The sequence below is a fragment of the Bubalus bubalis genome, chromosome 17, assembly GCF_019923935.1.
Source record: "Bubalus bubalis isolate 160015118507 breed Murrah chromosome 17, NDDB_SH_1, whole genome shotgun sequence".
NCBI classification, from domain to species: Eukaryota; Metazoa; Chordata; class Mammalia; order Artiodactyla; family Bovidae; genus Bubalus; species Bubalus bubalis.
This window is the reverse complement of record NC_059173.1, coordinates 54,705,879-54,723,416: the sequence shown is the minus strand read 5'-3', so window position 1 is coordinate 54,723,416 and position 17,538 is coordinate 54,705,879. Positions and strand designations below refer to the sequence as shown.

The following is a 17,538-nucleotide window of genomic DNA, read 5'->3' as shown; positions in this document are numbered from 1 at the left end:
CTCCCTCCCCCAACATTGTGGCTGTCCCTGGCACATCTCTAAGGATCTGTGTGACAGATTTGCAAACTTTTGGCCACTTTGATGACTGGGCTCAAGTGATCTACCTGACCAGAAGAAGGTACTGAACCATTTCTGAGAGACTTGAGCCTCTTTTTCTCTGTTCCCTTTCTTCTTTTTTTCTTCTCCTTTTTTGTATTCTGTCCTCTCTGTCTCTCCCATGCACACACTTCCCATGATCCACTGAGACTGTAATAGTCTATGATTTCCTTCATTACTATCCCAAGTCCCTCTCCCAGCTTCCAAACTAGTGAAAATATTCCAGAAAGCCTTGAGATAGGAGAAGAAGCATGCCAAATGCATCACTCAGGGATTCATAGGTGAATTTGTTGTTGCGGTGGCTTATGGAAGGGATGCTGGTGCTAACCCAATTACATAAAAGATTGGATGTCTCTGAGATTAAAAAATAACCTGTCTGGTATAAAATTCCCTTTCGTGTCTGAATAATGGATTGATAAAAAAGATTTGTGGTTCATCTCTCAATACTGATCTAAAGACATTAAGTTCAAAGTGATACTAATCAAGACTTAAATTGGATGGGATCATCCAGAAAGGAAGCGGCAGCTGGGAGGATTGGAGAGTCTGGGGCAGTTCTGACCCTGCCGGCCAAGTGCTCAGCCATTCCAGACCAGGTCAGGCTGTAGCTTTCTGTAGTAGCTCCTATATAAGCCTCCAGTGTCATCCATAGTCCCTGCCTCTGGTGACCTTGAGGGAAATGCAAATGGGATTTGTGCTTAGCACTTAGTGTGATAAGTCACTTCAGTCGTGTCCAACTGTTTTCGACCCCATGGACTGTAGTCCACCAGGCTCCTCTGTCCATGGAATTCTCCAGGCAGGAATACTGGAGCGGGTTGCTGTGCCCTCTTCCACGGGATCTTCCATCTTCCATGGTGGGATTCACTTACCACCGTTTATTATTTTGGAATTATCCAGCTTTGAATCACCAAACTTCACATTGGTCATTTTCAGCAATATGATTTTTTCCCCTTTCTCCTATTCTTATGGATATACTTGTACCCTGCCCTAATGTGGAACTCCTAACTCTTAGATTAATTCCCAGGACACACCTATCCACACACACGTCAAATTGGGCAAACCACCGATCTGTGTGGTCTGAGAAGTGTGTATTTGAGAGAGAACTCTGCAAGTGTCAGGATGATACTTTGTAAAACCTCTGTTCTGGATAGCAAGCAAAGATGCAGACATTACTTAGGGAACCAGTGCATATTAGGAGGTGGCCTTTCTTGCATGTCTTTATTGTTACCTACTTCACAGTTCATTTACTCCTCACAGCAACTTCAAAGGATAGTAGCCCCACTTCCACTGTTAAAGTAGTCACAGTCCTGCCCAATAAGACAGTTGTGATTCAAGCTCAGGTGTGTTTGCTGCTCAAATCCATGCCCTTGAATTTCCCTGATGGTCCAGTGGCTGAGATTTCACACTCCCAGTGAAGGGGGCTGGGGCTCGACCCTGGTCAGGGAACTGGATCCCACACGCTGCGACTAACACCTGCTGGGTCAAATAAAGAAATAAGTTGTAAAAATCTATGCCTTGTCCGGATTCTGATTCTAACACTCCAGTCTTGAAAACCAAAGGTCTAATCGGGGATGCTTCGTATGTCTGTTATATGTATCTTTGCCGATCCCTTTTGGACTGCCTGGTGCATGAGACACATGGGCATGTCCTGGAAAAATGTGGGTAAATCAATCATTGCTAACAGTGTGCGCTAAGAGGGCTGACTTTTACACTCTTACAATGAGGAAGATCTTGATTAAATCCTTCTGTGAAGTTAGGATGCCATTCATTGATAGAGCTGCTTCTTCATGCCAGGATCTCAGCTTTGGCATGCTTCCACCTGGAGATTCTGTCTGGTGGAAGTGCCAAGAATGTGGTGGCGAGGGAACTGGGCACAGAAGAATGCTCTTTATGATGAGAATAATCTCACAGGGATCCAGTTGATCGATCGTTTTGGATTTTCACAGGTTAGATTACTTTTTAAAAAGGGAGTGAAACCTACAATGGCTGTGTAGTCTAGGAGAGACCTTTCAGGCAGGGCTCTGCCAAGGTTTCAAAAATCTTAAAATGGATGAGTCAAGGCCCAAATTCTCAACACCAAACGCTGTTAAGCTGTTCAAGGCTGATGATTTGTGAAGGTCAGCAGAGACTGTCTGGACTGAGTTTAATCCAGAAGGTCTTGAAGATGGGAAAGCCAAGAGACATTGATTTTGAAAAGTTACAGCTCTGTGGGTGAAAGGCAGCTTCTGATTTCCAAAGGCAGAAGGAGTCAGCTGCATTTTATATGAGAAACAGTACAGTCAGTAGGGCCAACTGATATGAACAGTTACATTATTTTCCTTCTGCTTCAGTAAAATATACATTAGCAATGTGAATCAGAAAAAAAAATTAAAAAGAGACATGGGATTCTAAAATAATGAAATTTTAACAAAGGAAAGTCAAAGCAAATCATAGTTCCAAACACAACTGAGAATTTAATGTCAATTTGTACTTTCACTTCTGTATATGTACCCGTCACAAAATGGCTTTTGGATTTTGCTGGTAAAACCCTCTATTGTAAAGCAAGTCTTACTTCTGTTTCCTTATGAGGTCTTGGCATTTAATGGTGGTGATGCCTTCACAGATCAGGAGTTCCAACCTATCAATCTTTACGTGTCAACGAAAGATAAAGACAACCTCTATGCAGATGGAAGGGACCTGGTTATCTATCTATTTGATAATAGTAGTTTGTATCTGCTAATCCCAAACTCCTAATTTACCCACCACCCCCACCTTTCCCCTTTGGTAACCGTAAGTTTGTTTCCTAAGTCTGTGAGTTGGTTTCTGTTTTGTAAATAAGTTCATTTGTGTCATTTTTTAGATTCCACATATAAGTGATATCATATATTTGTCTTTTTCTGACTTACTTCCCTTAGTATGATAATCTCTAGGTCCATCCGTGTTGCTGCAGATGTCATTATTTCATTCTTTTTATGGCTAACACTCCATTGTGTGTGTATATATACACACCTCGCGTCTTCCTTATCCATTCATCTGTTGATGGACGCTTTGGTTGCTTCCAGGTCTTGGCTACTGTGAATTGTGCTGCTGTGAACACCAGGGTGCATGTAGCTTTTGAATTATCGTTTTGCCAAGATATATGCCCAGGAGTGAGGTTGTTGGATCATATGGTCGCTCTGTTTTTAGTTTTGTAAGGAACCTCCATACTGTTCTCCATAGTGACTGTACCAATTTACATTCCCATTGACCGTGTTGGAAGCTTCCCTTTTCTCCTTGCCCTCTCCAGGATTTATTGTTGTAAATTTTCAAGTAATTGTCATTCTTTAAAAAAAATTTTTTGTTTAGTTTTTAAATTATTTTTTGGCTGCATCTGGTCTTTGTTGCTTTGCACAGGCTTTCTAGTTGTGGTGAGCAGGGGCTACTCTTTGTTGTGTTGCTCTGGCTTCTCATTGTGGTGCCTTCTCTTGTTGTGGAGTGCAAGCTCTGGGGTGCTCAGGCTTCGGTAGCTGTGGCTTGTGGCCTTACTTGTTCCATGGCAGGTGGATTCTTATCTGCTGCACCACCAGAGAAGTCCCTAAATAATGGCATTCTGACTGGTCATGACACACGTTCTTACATGAGCTCTCCTTTCAACATGCCCAATGTGTCTTATTCCACCGGTATCCACTCACAGCATCTGTTTGCACATTAAATATTTCAGAGAGCCCTGGAAAGAACACAGTGCTGCTATATGTTTAGCAGAATCGTAGGCTAAGAGAAAGAGAATTTTCCTTTTCCTTTCCCTTTCCTTTTACTTTTTAAGGAAAGTGAGTAAGTAAACAAAGAAGTCAACAGGACCTTTTGATTTATATCATTCTGGATGGTCTGCTGCTGCTAAGTCACTTCAGTCGTGTCCGACTCTGTGCAACCCCATAGACGGCAGCCCACCAGGCTTCCCCGTCCCTGGGATTCTCCAGGCAAGAACACTGGAGTGGGTTGCCATTTCCTTCTCCAATGCATGAAAGTGAAAAGTGAAAGTGAAGTCGCTTAGTCGTGTCCGACTCTAGCGACCCCATGGACTGCAGCCTACCAGGCTCCTCCATCCATGGAATTTTCTAGGCAAAAGTACTGGAGTGGGATGGTCAGTTATTATCAATTACAGTCTCTCAGCCCTGGACCAGAAGATTCTGACCTCATGATGTTTATGAATATAAAGATTATATATGCTTTAAACAAGCTTAAATAATAACTGTCAGGACCCCAAAGTAGAATATAAAAGGGAATCTGGATCCTTGTGGAAAACAGATCAGGAGACTTTCTTACTGTGGACAGTGATAGGTTTTGACTTTCCAGATAGGATGGCATGACTTGAATCTTTTGCCTTCCTTGATTCCTTCCTAGGAAGGGCATTTCTATTCCTTTACTGAATGTGAACCATTTATCACAGTCCTCTCCTGCTTTTGAGTTTCATCCCCAACCCTACTCCACCCCCTTTTTCTAAGCTTTGGGTTCACACCTGGCTGCCTCCGTGCTACATAGCCCAATGACTGTTGTTTTTTTTTTTTTTTTTTATAAAAAAAAGAAGGAGAAGACGAGGAAAAAGAAAATAGGTGGATTTGGAATGCAGCTAACCTGAATTCCGGTTATGTTTCTTAATAGTCCTGTGATCTTAGGCAGGTTTCTGAATACCTCTGTGCTTCTTGTTTTCTCATCTGCTGCTGCTGCTGCTAAGTCTCGTCAGTCGTGCCCGACTCGGTGCGACCCCAGAGACGGCAGCCCACCAGGCTCCGCCGTCCCTGGGATTCTCCAAGGCAAGAGTACTGGAGTGGGTTGCCATTGCCTTCTCTGGTTTTCTCATCTAGAATGAGGTTAATAATACCTACTTCAAGGCCTGAGGATCTAATTAAATAATGTATATAAAATGCAGCTAGCACACTGCCTGCCACATAGCAAATGTTTAATGAATGACAGTTATTACAGTTATGGTAGAAAGACTAAGATGAACGTTCCAGTGACTCACTAGTAAACCACAGAAACATTTCATTTTCTGGAACTCAAGTTATTTAGCAACCTCTCCTACTGATCAGGAATAAAAACAAGTAAATATTGTACAATTGAGGAAGTAAGCAGAAAAGCCTCTGAATGACCAATGTCTACCCAGAACTTTATGTCCTAGAACTATGCATTCCCTTCACAGGGGTGCGTTCCCAGTTTGTATGCACTTCTTGTCCTGTTTGATCCTATGTATCTATATTTTACACATGATTTTTAAGAACTGTGACAACTGATTTCTAAGCCTGTGGCAGATTAGATACAAACTGGAAAGGAGCAAACTGGAAGGGAAAAGAACCAATAGAGGCAGATCCATGTTAGGCAGACTCAGTAACTTTCCGTAAAAGGAAAGCCCATTGAAAGCAGGCAGAAAACTCTTAAGAGCGCAGAAATTCAGAGCTATGTAGTGGATGGCAGTGGTCCTTAAACCCTAGTGTGTGTCAAACTCACCCTGTTAAAACACAGATTGCTCGGCCTTTCCCCAGGAGTGTCTTAAGTTAGAAAGATATTATATTCGAAATAATGAATTTAAAAAAAAAACTCGTTTTTGTCTGTAAAGAGGGGACATTCAACTCTCCAGAAGAGCTGGCTGTCCACAGTGATGCATTGCCCGAGACTCTGGGATAGCCCCGCCTGCTGGGTGTTGTTACAGTGGGAGTGGGGGAAGGTATCTGTTCCCACTTGACAATGCTATTTATGATTTTGGGGAGATATTTGTGTTTGTGTGATTGCTCTGCTTCTTCCTCCTCGTCTTAGTGACTTTCTAGACAAAAAGACTTCACAGATGTTTTTTCTGCCACACCAACTGTTTGATTCAACTTAGCTCTCATAAATAGTTGAGCGTGTTTCAGTAACAGTGTCAAAACACTGGGCTCTGTGGCAGTTGCAATATACAGGCACCATATTGTCCTGCTCTTTTCAGCTCCTCTTGCCAGTTAGTGGCACTTTCTGCCAACACCAAATAAAGTCTAAGGAACAAGTCGTGGACTAAGGTGACTGTGAAAGAGGCAACCGCCTTTCTCTTGAGTCTCACGTGCATTCTGAACATGAGATTTTTAAATTTTTCATTAAATAGGAGGAAGAGAAGTCTTTGTTGGCAAAGGTTATTACTGGCCACGGTTGCATTTCAGTGCCTGAGTCTTGTTACTTCCCTTGAACTGACATTTTGGAACTCTTACGTGGTGGTGCACGTTGATCACATTTCGATTACAGCCCTTGTTTGGAATTCTCTCATAGCAGACCTTTGAGAGCAGCAGTTTGTTTTCTTGCTGATCTTAGAGGTGTCTGAGTGCTGACTTCTTCCTATGTCAGGGTAGTGTGTTTTTTAACTAGAGAGAGAATGCAGTCTTCCGTGTCGTGGTCAGGGGATTACTCTCGTTAGGCAGATCTCTCTGTATGATAAATCTCCCTGGTGCACTGAGCTGTTTAACTTACTTAGGGACGGTGTTTTCTTTTGGGTCCTGTTCTGGGGGAAGGTGATGACTGTTCCCAGGGTGTTCACTGAGAAATGAAATATAGCTCTAGAGTTTGGTGCTGATGGTTGAAGGAGTAGGGGGAAAAGAGGGGGAGATGAGTAGAGCTCTGAAAATTCTCTCTGCATGTGAGTGCCACGTAGGTATCCCCTTCAGATGTGCATGCCATATTGTTACTATTGAGGACACAAAATCTGAGCTGTCATCTTCCTTGATGATAACTTGGAATAAAGACAAAAATTTCTGGGACCACAGTTGCTTATTCTCCTTACTTGTTTAGCTGAGCAGATTATTCTCTGCTGATATCATTGAATTTCAGCTAGAACCTGAACCTTCTGGCTGAAATCCAGTGCCATGTGGAGTTAGATTTCTATTTACACGTGATCACACAGATCGTTGCATTAATACTGTAATTACGAATAGGTCAGACCTTTTGCTTCCATTATGAATAGCACAAAATATTCAGTATCTGAATTTAAATAGATTCTATATATTTAAGAATGCCGGAATATCATTTGTAACAGTGATAGTTAGGCAGTGGCTATTCAGAATTGTTTCATAACATTAACATAGGATTGGACCCTCTCTGTAGCAGAAATCCATAAAATAAGGAAGACTTTCATTTTCCTTTTAATTTAGTATCTGGCTTTGAAATGGCTTTCTTTGCATTTACTGTGACTGGCCATGTCAGCACTGATCTAATGTCTGCCCAAAGAAATCTTTATAATGTTTTCTAGGATCTGTGTTACTGAGCTGTATCAGAGGCAGGGTCTGAGTGTTAAGTTCTCCCATTTTGGTTCACAGTTTTTACTTTGATTTTAGTCTTGTGCTAATGATGTCTGTGACTTCTAATGGCTTTTCTGTCCCTTTTCTTTGAAGCCCTTGCAAATCCAAGCTAGACTCTTCCAGACTTAATATACATAAAAATTGATATTGCTTCATAGATCACATCATGTATCAAAATTTGAGTTCTAAATATAGTAAATATGTTGTTGGAGAAAAACACTTTTATCTATGTTTTAAATGCTTCTTACCTTTCAGTTTGAAGAGGTGTATATTTGATTTTGCCATTGCAGTGCCACAGAAACCATGACAATTTCTGCAAAACAAACAAATCCTTTTTTTTTCTTTTCTCTTTAGCAGATCTTTAATTCTTACAGACACATATAAGATCACCAAGGTCCACTTTTACTCCACCCTTCCTTATAAAGGTTGACTCCTTTCGTGAGGAATATACTCATACAAATTTATAAAATTGAACCCGTATCAGACGGTCTTCTGGTTCAGATGTAGTATTCTCTGTATTTATTATTCATCCAGTTCTTTATGCTTTTATTTTATAATACGGATTTATATTATTTCCTTAATAATCAGATCCTGAGAATGTCAGGGCATTTCTTTTCTCCTTTGATCTGCATCCCATCCCTGTTGGCAAATGCTCAGAAACTATGCATTGTTTTGGAACTATGCATTATCAGATTTTAGACTTCTCCATCCATAAGCATGCTATGGAGTAGGGCAAAGTGATTTCCTTCGGGGAGAGGAATACAACTCTGCCACCCACCATTCAGAAAGTGTTGACTGCGTTCCTGACTCTATTCCCATGATTGTGCTTATCAGCTACCTACTATGTTCCTGTGAATGTGCAAGGGGTACTACAGCAATTCAGAAGGTTGTTTTTCTTTATTTGCAAGCTTAAAATCACCCTTAAAGCTTTTTTATAAAATAATGATAACTATTTCTTTGTAGTCGCCAACTCCTTTTTTGTCGTTCAGTTGCTCAGTCATATCCAACTCTTGGCAACCCCATGGATTGCAGCACTCCCAGGTATCCCTGTCTCCTTGTCCAACTCCTTTTAGACAAATTTAAACAGTGAAAATGTGAGCTTCCCAGGTGGCGCTAGTGATAAAGAACCCGCCTACCAATGCAGGTGCTGCTGCTGCTGCTGCTAAGTCGCTTCAGTCGTGTCCGACTCTGTGGGACCCCATAGCAGATGATGCAGGTACAATTGCTGATCAGGAAGATGCCCTGGAGAAGAGAATGGCAACCCACTCCAGTATTCTTGCCTGGAGAGCTCCATGCACAGAGGAGCCTGGTGGGCTATAGGCCATAGGGTCACAAAGAGTCGGACACAACTGAAGCAACTTAGCATGCACGCACAGAAATAATGGCAGTTGTTCTAGAAAGCACTGAATCCTAATTCTGCTCTCCAGTTAGAATTTCTAGGCAATAAGTCAAATCACAGTGAGGAGAGTAATCTTTACCTGGATCGTAGTGTCGTTCAGCATTTGAAGTAGAATGGGTGATATAACCAGCGTTTTACATACAAGAGGCAGCCTTCTCCAGACAAAACACATCCCCAGACTCTTCTTTCATTTCTCTCAAACCTGTTCTCATTTTTTCTTCTGTTTGTCTTTCCTAACTGTACTTGGATTTTTTTTTTTAATCGAGTCAATAACACGAAGATCCATGTTTAAACACAAAGGATTAATTTAGAAGAACAAGTCGTTTTTATGAAAATATCCACTGTCTTTTTTTTTTAAACCACAACAAAATTGTAAAGCAAATAAAATGCTCAGTAATAGGGGAATGGGAAAACTAAAATAACAGAATTCCAGAAAGCTATGACATGGTAGATTGGGTACTATGCTGAAACAGGGAAACATGAAATAACATAAAAGTGACAGGCAGAATACAAATTCCGTGAATATATATATTATCAACAATGCCATATGTATGTGTATATATGTATTTGTATATATTATATATAATCCATTTCATGTCTAATATCTATCTACCCATTCATTGACCAAAATCAAGCAGAAATAATGAAAGAATTACATTAAATATTAGATTATTTTTCTTACCAAAGTAACTTAAATCAGTAAAAAAATACCCTAAAGTTGAAGTATCACTTCCAACACATGAAGTGTTTTAGGGAAAACAAAAGTCTATTTTACTTTTTAAAAGAATCATACTTTTCCCCTTTTCTTTTCCACTGTATGTTGATATTTAATTTTAAAAGGTATGGTTCTGATTTCTCAGATGAATAAAATAAAGCTTCTCCAGAAATCCATACTCTGGTTTTTAAGAAAGATATTAAAAAAAAAAAATCAGAGTAACTTTACCTTTAATTGGAGGTTAGGCTTCCATCAACCTCAACCATCTGGAACTGGGAAGAGAGTTTAAAAAAAAAACAAAAATAAACATTGCAAATAAAAAACTCAGGGAGTGGTAGTAGGGGGAAACCCTTTACAATTAACCCTGGAGATGGTATAAAGCCACCCTGAGATCCTCAGCAAACCAGCCAAGTGGAAAATAAGAAAGCAAACTGGAAACAACGTGAAAGCAGGAAGTGCAGAAAGGAGGAAAAGAAGAAATATAAAAGGACCTGGAGGTGTGGCAGTTTGGAGTCATCTCATGGGAGGTCATTTAATATGGAGTCACCTGATGCAGGGGCAGAGAGCGCAAGTGAGTTTAACACTCCCCTCAAAGGTAATTGAATAGCAACCTGTTATTACTAACAATATTCATGCTGCTAAGTCACTTCAGTCGTGTCTGACTCTGTGCAACCCCATAGACGGCAGCCCACTAGGCTCCTCTGTCCCTGGGATTCTCCAGGCAAGAATACTGGAGTGGGTTGCCATAATGAGTATCCTATAAAAGAAACATCAAGGAAATGATATTTTCTGTTTAAGAATATGTAAATGTAAGTATGTCATGCTTTAGAAAGATTTCCATCAAAACAGCTTTTACTTCAATGACTCAGCTTCACTCTCTGATAATTCAACTATGTGGGATACCGTATTTTTTAAAAGCAAGATAAAATCCCATGGGAAGAGGAGCCTGGCAGGTTATAGTCCATGGAGTTGCAAAGAGGCGGATACAACTGAGCATGCACCCACAAACACACACACACACAGTGTTATCTTAACTATTACCTTAGAACATTCTTTTGCTGACCAAGAGGATGTTCCTTAGACTTCTTGTCTTAATGCCAATAAATTCACCAATTTTTCCTCTTCCTATAATTTCAGGGAGAAAAAGCTTCTGGCAAATTGTCCCTGGAAACTGCATCAGTCTTCTGGGGGCACGTTTTGTTTTGGTTTTCTAGGACATGGTTTTTATTCATTGTGGTTTCTTTTTTCAAGAGAAGAACTTTTCAATTGGACTTTTATTAACATGTAGTTTTACCATCTCATGCTCTGATATTCGAATATTAAATAGCTCCTGCATGGCCTGAAGGTGAGAAGGCTGCTGATGTTGAAAAAGCAAGTCAAGGAGATATTCTAGATATCTTACCACATCCTAACTCTGTGTTGAAGAGCCCTGAATTTCGAGCCAGATCTCTTGGGTTTAAATCCTGGATCTGTTACTTACTAGCCTTAGGATCCTGGGGTAAGTTTCTAATTTCTTTAATCGCTAGTTTCTACATACAAAAAACAGGCCTTATGTAGTAGGAGTGTTGGGATAATCCATTTATTTTTTTAAAAAACTTTTTATTTTTAAAATATTTATGTTTATTTATTTATTTGGCTGAGCCGGGTCTTCGTGGCGCATGCGGCATCTTTAGTTGTGGCACGTGGGATCTAGTTCCCTGACCAGGAATCAAGCCCAGGCCTCCTGCTTTGGGAGTGCAGGCTCTTAGCCAGTGAACCACTAGGGAAGCCGGTAATCCATTCAAAGTGCTTAGCTTTGTGTCTGCACATAGTCAGCTCGCAATAATCAGAAGCTCTTACTAGTACTCTGAAGTGGAAACCCACTCTAGGATTCTTGCCTGAGAAATCCCATGGACGGAGGAGTCTGATGAGCTGCAGTCCATGGGGTCGCAAAGAGTCAGACACGAATTAGCCACTAAACCACCACTACCACCAATATTACTCCCTGGTTTGTTTCTATGGCCACAACATGATTGAATTTTTTTCTTAATGACCCAAGAAGACTTTGAAAAGAAAACCAACATTAGCTGAAGGTGTACTGTGTGTGCCAGGCTTTCTAGGACTTGGGTCAGAACACTCAGAGAGTTCTTGGGAAGCGCAGGTTTAGAGAAGTGATCTCTGATTATGAGCACAGTTTGTTTGCTGAAGTGAAGGCATCATGTAGCACTGGAAGCTGTGGACACCTGGAGTAGATGCCCCAGTGATTTCCAGAAGTTTCCGTATTACCCTTCAAATAGCATCTTGGGTCCCCTTTCTTTTCTGTCAGAGTCTCCTTACTTTTTTTTGAGGGGGGGTTGGTGATGAGTATATGGGATTGTAGTTCCCCCACCAGGGCTGGAACCTGCATCCCCTGCAATGGAAGCTTGGAGTCTCGGCCGCTGGACCACCAGGGAAGTTCCATCATCTCCTCACTTCTAATGCCACGTGGACCTGCTGCTGCAACTGATTCTGATTCTCCTTTTCTCCCTGCCTTGTCCCTTTCTGTCTCCTCTGCTCTTTTTCCTGTCACCAGCTCTCAGTTCCTAGGCTTTTCAATAAAAGGGTTGGTCTCTGATAGACACTGGAAGCCAGTCAATGGATTCCTTTCTATTCTACAGCTAACTGGGCCTCTGGGTGACAGTAAAAGGCTTTGGGCTAGGGCTTGTCCCTGGTACTTAGTGCCCTGCCTGGCCCAGGCTGGGTGTTCAGCAGCAGCTTGATGAAAGAGCCCATGACATGTAATTTTGGAACTTTGTTTACATGTCATGGAGGGCTCAGAGGTTATAATTTTTTTTTTTTTCCTCCAAGGAGGTGGTGGGGTATGTGTGTCATAAGTTCCTTTTGAATCTGAGATTTTCCCAGAATTCTAAAGGATCTAGAAAGCTGGGATGCAGGATAAGCAAAATATAGGTGTTGTTCTGATTTATAGGTTGTCATTCAGACAGCTGATCAGTGACCAAAACCCAACAACCTTAAAAAAAAAAACAATAAACAAACAAGTGGGTAAACAAAACAATAAGAAAACCATTCCCAGGGGGCTATCTAAATAAGAGACAAAAATTCTCATGACTCTGGGATCTCTCACATTAGTATTGATGGTTTATCAAAAGTATACTAAGCCTGCCTGCTGCTGCTGCTAAGTCGCTTCAGTCGTGTCCGACTCTGTGCGACCCCATAGACGGAAGCCCACCAGGCTCCCCCGTCCCTGGGATTCTCCAGGCAAGAACACTGGAGTGGGTTGCCATTTCCTTCTCCAATGCATGAAAGTGAAAAGTGAAAGGAAAGTCGCTCAGTCCTGTCCGACTCTTAGCGACCCCATGGACTGCAGCCTACCAGGCTCCTCCGTCTATGGGATTTTCCAGGCAAGAGTACTGGAGTGGGGTGCCATTGCCTTCTCCGAAGCCTGCCTAGAACAAGCCAATTAATATCATCCTAATATACCCACCGACTTACAGCATTTTTGATGATCTGAGTTGTGAACATGCCACCCCTCTTACTTTAAATCACTTAATTTTAACGAATAAATGAGGTATGTGGCGGGGAGGGGGGTGGTAAGGACAGAATGTCAATAAGAATAACAAATTCTTGAGTGAGAAGGGACTTTAGAGCCCATGTGGTCTGACCTAAATAATACAGGAATTCCTTCCACAGAATCCTTGACAGATGGTCATCCACTTGTGTTTTGAATACTTTTTAGTGTCAGGAAATGTGTTATTTTAAGAGGCAGTGTATTTCATTGTTGGACAGGTTTAAAAGTTAGAAAATAATGTTTTCACACATCAAGCCAACATTTCTATCTTTCTAACTTCTATCCACTGATCCTAAAATATTTATTTGATATTATACTGTTGTATTTTAGCTTGGATTGACTAAAAAGCTGTCAAGTATTTGTTGAACACCTAAGTGGATACTTCTTACTGGTTGGTGCTGCAAGGACCCTGAAGGTTCCCAGGTGGCCCCTGCCTGTGGGGAACCCAAGACAAACACATACTAAAGTAACTGACAAGTGATCGTCAGAGAACTCAAGTTTTCCCTTTACTGTCTTGGGTATGGACGTCTTAAGGAAAGACGTTAAGGCAAGCAAGTAAGCGTTGAAATACAAGTGTGAGGTTCCCAGGCAGCAAAGGCATGAAAACAGGAGAGAGACATAGAAGGTTAGACGAAAAAAGAGATACAGAGGATAATAATGGAAATTAAGTTAAATAAGGAGGTTATGGAGGAACTTGAAAGCTCTAAAAAGCTCTTGAAAGCTCTAAAGGAGTCTAGACTTCTAATTAATCACATCACATCTTCCACGACTTTTTCAAATCATAAAAGCAATAACACGCCTGTAATGAAAAGGAAAATAATACAGAAATGTCTTAATTAAAACTTGGTGGTGGTGGCGGGGGAGGGAAGGACTTATCTTTCTACTCTCCTGCCCTTTCCCTCAACCTAGCCACAGCTTTCACTGCTTGGTGTGTATTCCAGGACTTGCAAACCATGGACCATGAGCTAAAATGGCCCCACCATCTGTTTTGGCGTGGCACATAAGGCTAAGAATTATTTTTACGTATTTAAGAGGTTGAAAAGAACTCAAAAGAAGAATGGTATTTTATGAGAAGTGAAAACTGTCTGAAATTCAGATGTTAGTGTCCACAAATAAAGTGCTGAATTTTGTCAATAAGAAGTTTCTGGAAAATTTTCTCTCTCATTGTATAAGTTTCTACAAAAGAGCCTTGCTCTTTCTTTTTGGTCCCCCAAACCTAGACTGTTTACTAAATGCCCTTTTGCTGGTCCTGGTGTATACTTTCAAAAAAGTTTATAAATGTAGTTTATGGTGTTCTGTTTTGTTTATAAAAGTAGGTTCGCAGGAGCCATTTATGGCAAATCTTAGATATGAAACAAGTAAATAAATAAGAAACACTGTTGGTGGTGAGGGCCAAGGACAGACAGGGTCTCGAAGCTACATGGCCAAGAGGAGAACCCAAGGATCCGGGAGTGTGGTCCCTTCAGTGATACAGGGAGAAAGGGATGTGCTCCCAGCCTGGACTACCTGAATTCAGTCAGGGATGGAAGCCAGATGGAGCCAGAAGAACAGTCCAGGGGGCAGGTCAACGGAAGGAAGCAAGGTGGGGAGCAGTCAGAGGTGCCCCCACCTCTAGGTTGGTGCCGTGGAACATGTGAAGGATGTTGAAGAGGACTTTTTGCAAAGCTGAGGGTCAGACTTGCTGACTTTGGGGCACTGCGTCCAACTCTAACAACCAGGAGCGCTGGCGGTTGGTGCCGACAGCTCATGTTGCTGTCTGAAGCATGTGTTATCCCTCACTGGGCATTTGCGTCTGGCACAATTGATGTGGTAAGATAAAACTTTCACATTTTGAGTGAGGGGTGTTCTAATTGCCTCTTTATAGCTATCTGTATACAACTCACAGATGATGTCCATTAAGTTGATCCTGGATATTTGGGTTCATGTTAAAACATCGACTGGAAAAGAATTGGGACAAATTGATCATCAGTTTCTTCTCTATGATGGGGAAATAGTTGTAGGTTTAAGAATATTATGAGGGAAGGAACCTCTCATTATAGAAAAAAAAAGTGTGTGAGATTTTTAAGGGACGCTTGTAGATGTCACTTCTAGCACCCTTACCCCACTGACCAGATTTTTGCACACAGGGTAGGGTGATTCATGGCAGAGTTGTAGGTAGAGCTTTAGTGCCCATGCACAACACAGGTGTGTTCTGTCAGTGTGAACTTCTGGGAAAAAAGGCAAAGTCTCCCTGTTGTGCTCTAATGAGAGTAGCAGCCGGATGCCCCATAGCAGCTCCACCTTGTGGATTGTATCTTGGTGGTGAGTCCCTACAACTACTTTTCAGAGTATCCTCAGCTAATACTCATTTCTGTGTCAAAATGCTAGACACGTAGTTAGAGATGGGTATATTTAGCCTTTCATTTGATGTAAGTTTGAACCATTTCTGTTTTTTTTTTTTGATGGGTTTTACTCCTGCCTCCCAATACTAATTTTTTCCCTTAACCCATTTGGTGAAAAACACCAGATAAAGGGATCACAAAGTAAGAGGAATGTCAGTAGAATGACATTTCAACTCTGAGACGGTAGCAGAAATTAACACACAACGATGAGGCATCCATAAATATATGAGGGAGACCTCACTGTTACTCGCTGTTACTCAGAGAATTGCTTGGTTCTAGAGGCCCAATGGTGAAGCTCTGGACTTGAAATCAGGAAGCCTGGTTCTCATTTCATCACGTCCACTGGCTTGCTCTGTGACCTTGTGTAAGCTGGGAGACTCCACTGTTTCCCAGTTCTGCAATAAGAATATCACAGTTTAACATTCCAAGTGGTTAGTTTGGGAATAAAAAGCAGACTATTTGGAAAACACTTTTGAGCATCCTTGAAAATGAGCAGTATTTGAATTTTCAGCATTACTAGTGTTCTGTTCGGAGAAGGCAATGGCACCCCACTCCAGTACTCTTGCCTGGAAAATCCCATGGACGGAGGAGCCTGGTAGGCTGCAGTCCATGGGGTCAAAAAGAGTCGGACAGGACTGAGCGACTTCCCTTTCACTTTTCACTTTCATGCATTGTAGAAGGAAATGGCAACCCACTCTAGTGTTCTTGCCTGGAGAATCCCAGGGGCGGTGGAGCCTGGTGGGCTGCCGTCTATGGGGTCACACAGAGTCGGACACGACTGAAGCGACTTAGCAGCAGCAGCAGCAGTGTTCTGTTCAATGTGTGAAGACTTGGTGAAGACTCACTAGATATTTTTTGCCTAAAACGAATCAAGCTATACCGCCTGACCCATTGCTTTTATAATCATCCTGGCACCTTTAATATGGTTTTTAACTTAGTGCCTATTTGGGGAGAAACCATGGATTTTGTTAGTGACATTGTTTCTTGGCCTTGCTGTAGAAAAGAATAATAACATAGATATTTTCGTCATTAACATAGCATTTTTGCTATGCTTTCAGAAAAGTATAACTTTAACTTTCATTAATTGTATGGACTTTTTTTTCCCAATGAAAGGGAATTTCTGGGATCTGACTGAACACCCAGAGTAAAAGAAATGTGGATTGGTAAAATGCTATTCTATACCAGGTGGCTCAGTAAAGAATCTACCTGCAATGCAGGAGATACAGGAGATGCAGGTTCGATCCCTGAGTTGGGAAGATCCCTTGGAAAAGGAATGACAAGCCAGTCCAGTGTTCTGGCCTGGGAAATCCCATGGATAGAGAAGCCCGGCGGGCTGCAGTCCATGGGGTCACAAAGAGTCAGACACAACTTACCGACCAAGCACAGCACACACACCACACTAGTCCTTCACTGTCAGGTTTTTCCCGTGTAGAGTAAAATTCCATGGATACTGGATAAAAGTTTCGTTTTCCCCGGGATAATGTAATCAAGTGTCAAAGAGGATTGTTAATAAAGGCGATTTTACCTTAACAGTGATTCTGAATGAGTTGTGGGCTCTTAATCAGACTATGCTTTCTCTCCCTCGTGTGTAGAATCACTGCTAAATGGTCCGTTTATACCTGGGAGCTTTTGTAACCCAGGGCTGAGGATCCCTAGACCCTGAGGTGTCCTGAGTTACAGATGCTGAGGTCAGCCCAAGAAGGAGAAGCTGAAAATGTCCTCATGCAGCTATTAGGAGAGAGAGGTGTGTTCAGAGGAGCCCACGCCAGTGGAGCAGATTTTGAGAACCTGGCTGGTGATAGGAGATTGTACAGCTGCACCCCGAGCAGTAGGTGTCACTCTAGTCAGTGGCTTTTACTGCTCAGAGCTGAAGGGGTTAATTGGGTCTGGTTTATTTGGGTGGATAGAGGTCCATCTGTGTCCTCTGGGCTGCGTGTCCTTGTCTCTAGGGGCCTGGGTTGACACCAGTGAAAGGCTCCAGTCCATGCTGAAAGGCACCATTTTTCTCTAAGAAGGAAAGAAAGACACTCTCCCATCTGTAGTTTCGAGGCTGTTTGATATGATGGGGTGGGTTGAGTTTATATGGGTAAGGAGGTGAGATAATCCTTCTAAAGTCTGGTGGGGGACCTGGGATG

At 41.8% G+C, this 17,538-nt stretch overlaps 1 protein-coding gene and 1 long non-coding RNA gene across 4 annotated transcripts in view; one reads left to right on the top strand and one right to left on the bottom strand.

Moving 5' to 3' along the window:
- The window catches only part of MAML3 (mastermind like transcriptional coactivator 3), a 460,242-nt gene that overhangs the window by 88,273 nt on the left and 354,431 nt on the right, over window positions 1–17,538 (top strand). The window lies entirely within an intron of this gene.
- On the bottom strand, window positions 1,431–9,839 carry LOC102394251. The gene is made up of 3 exons (XR_006545653.2): window positions 9,704–9,839; window positions 7,610–7,674; window positions 1,431–1,566 (listed from the first exon to the last, which is right to left on the bottom strand). It is a non-coding gene; the product is annotated as an uncharacterized LOC102394251 (long non-coding RNA).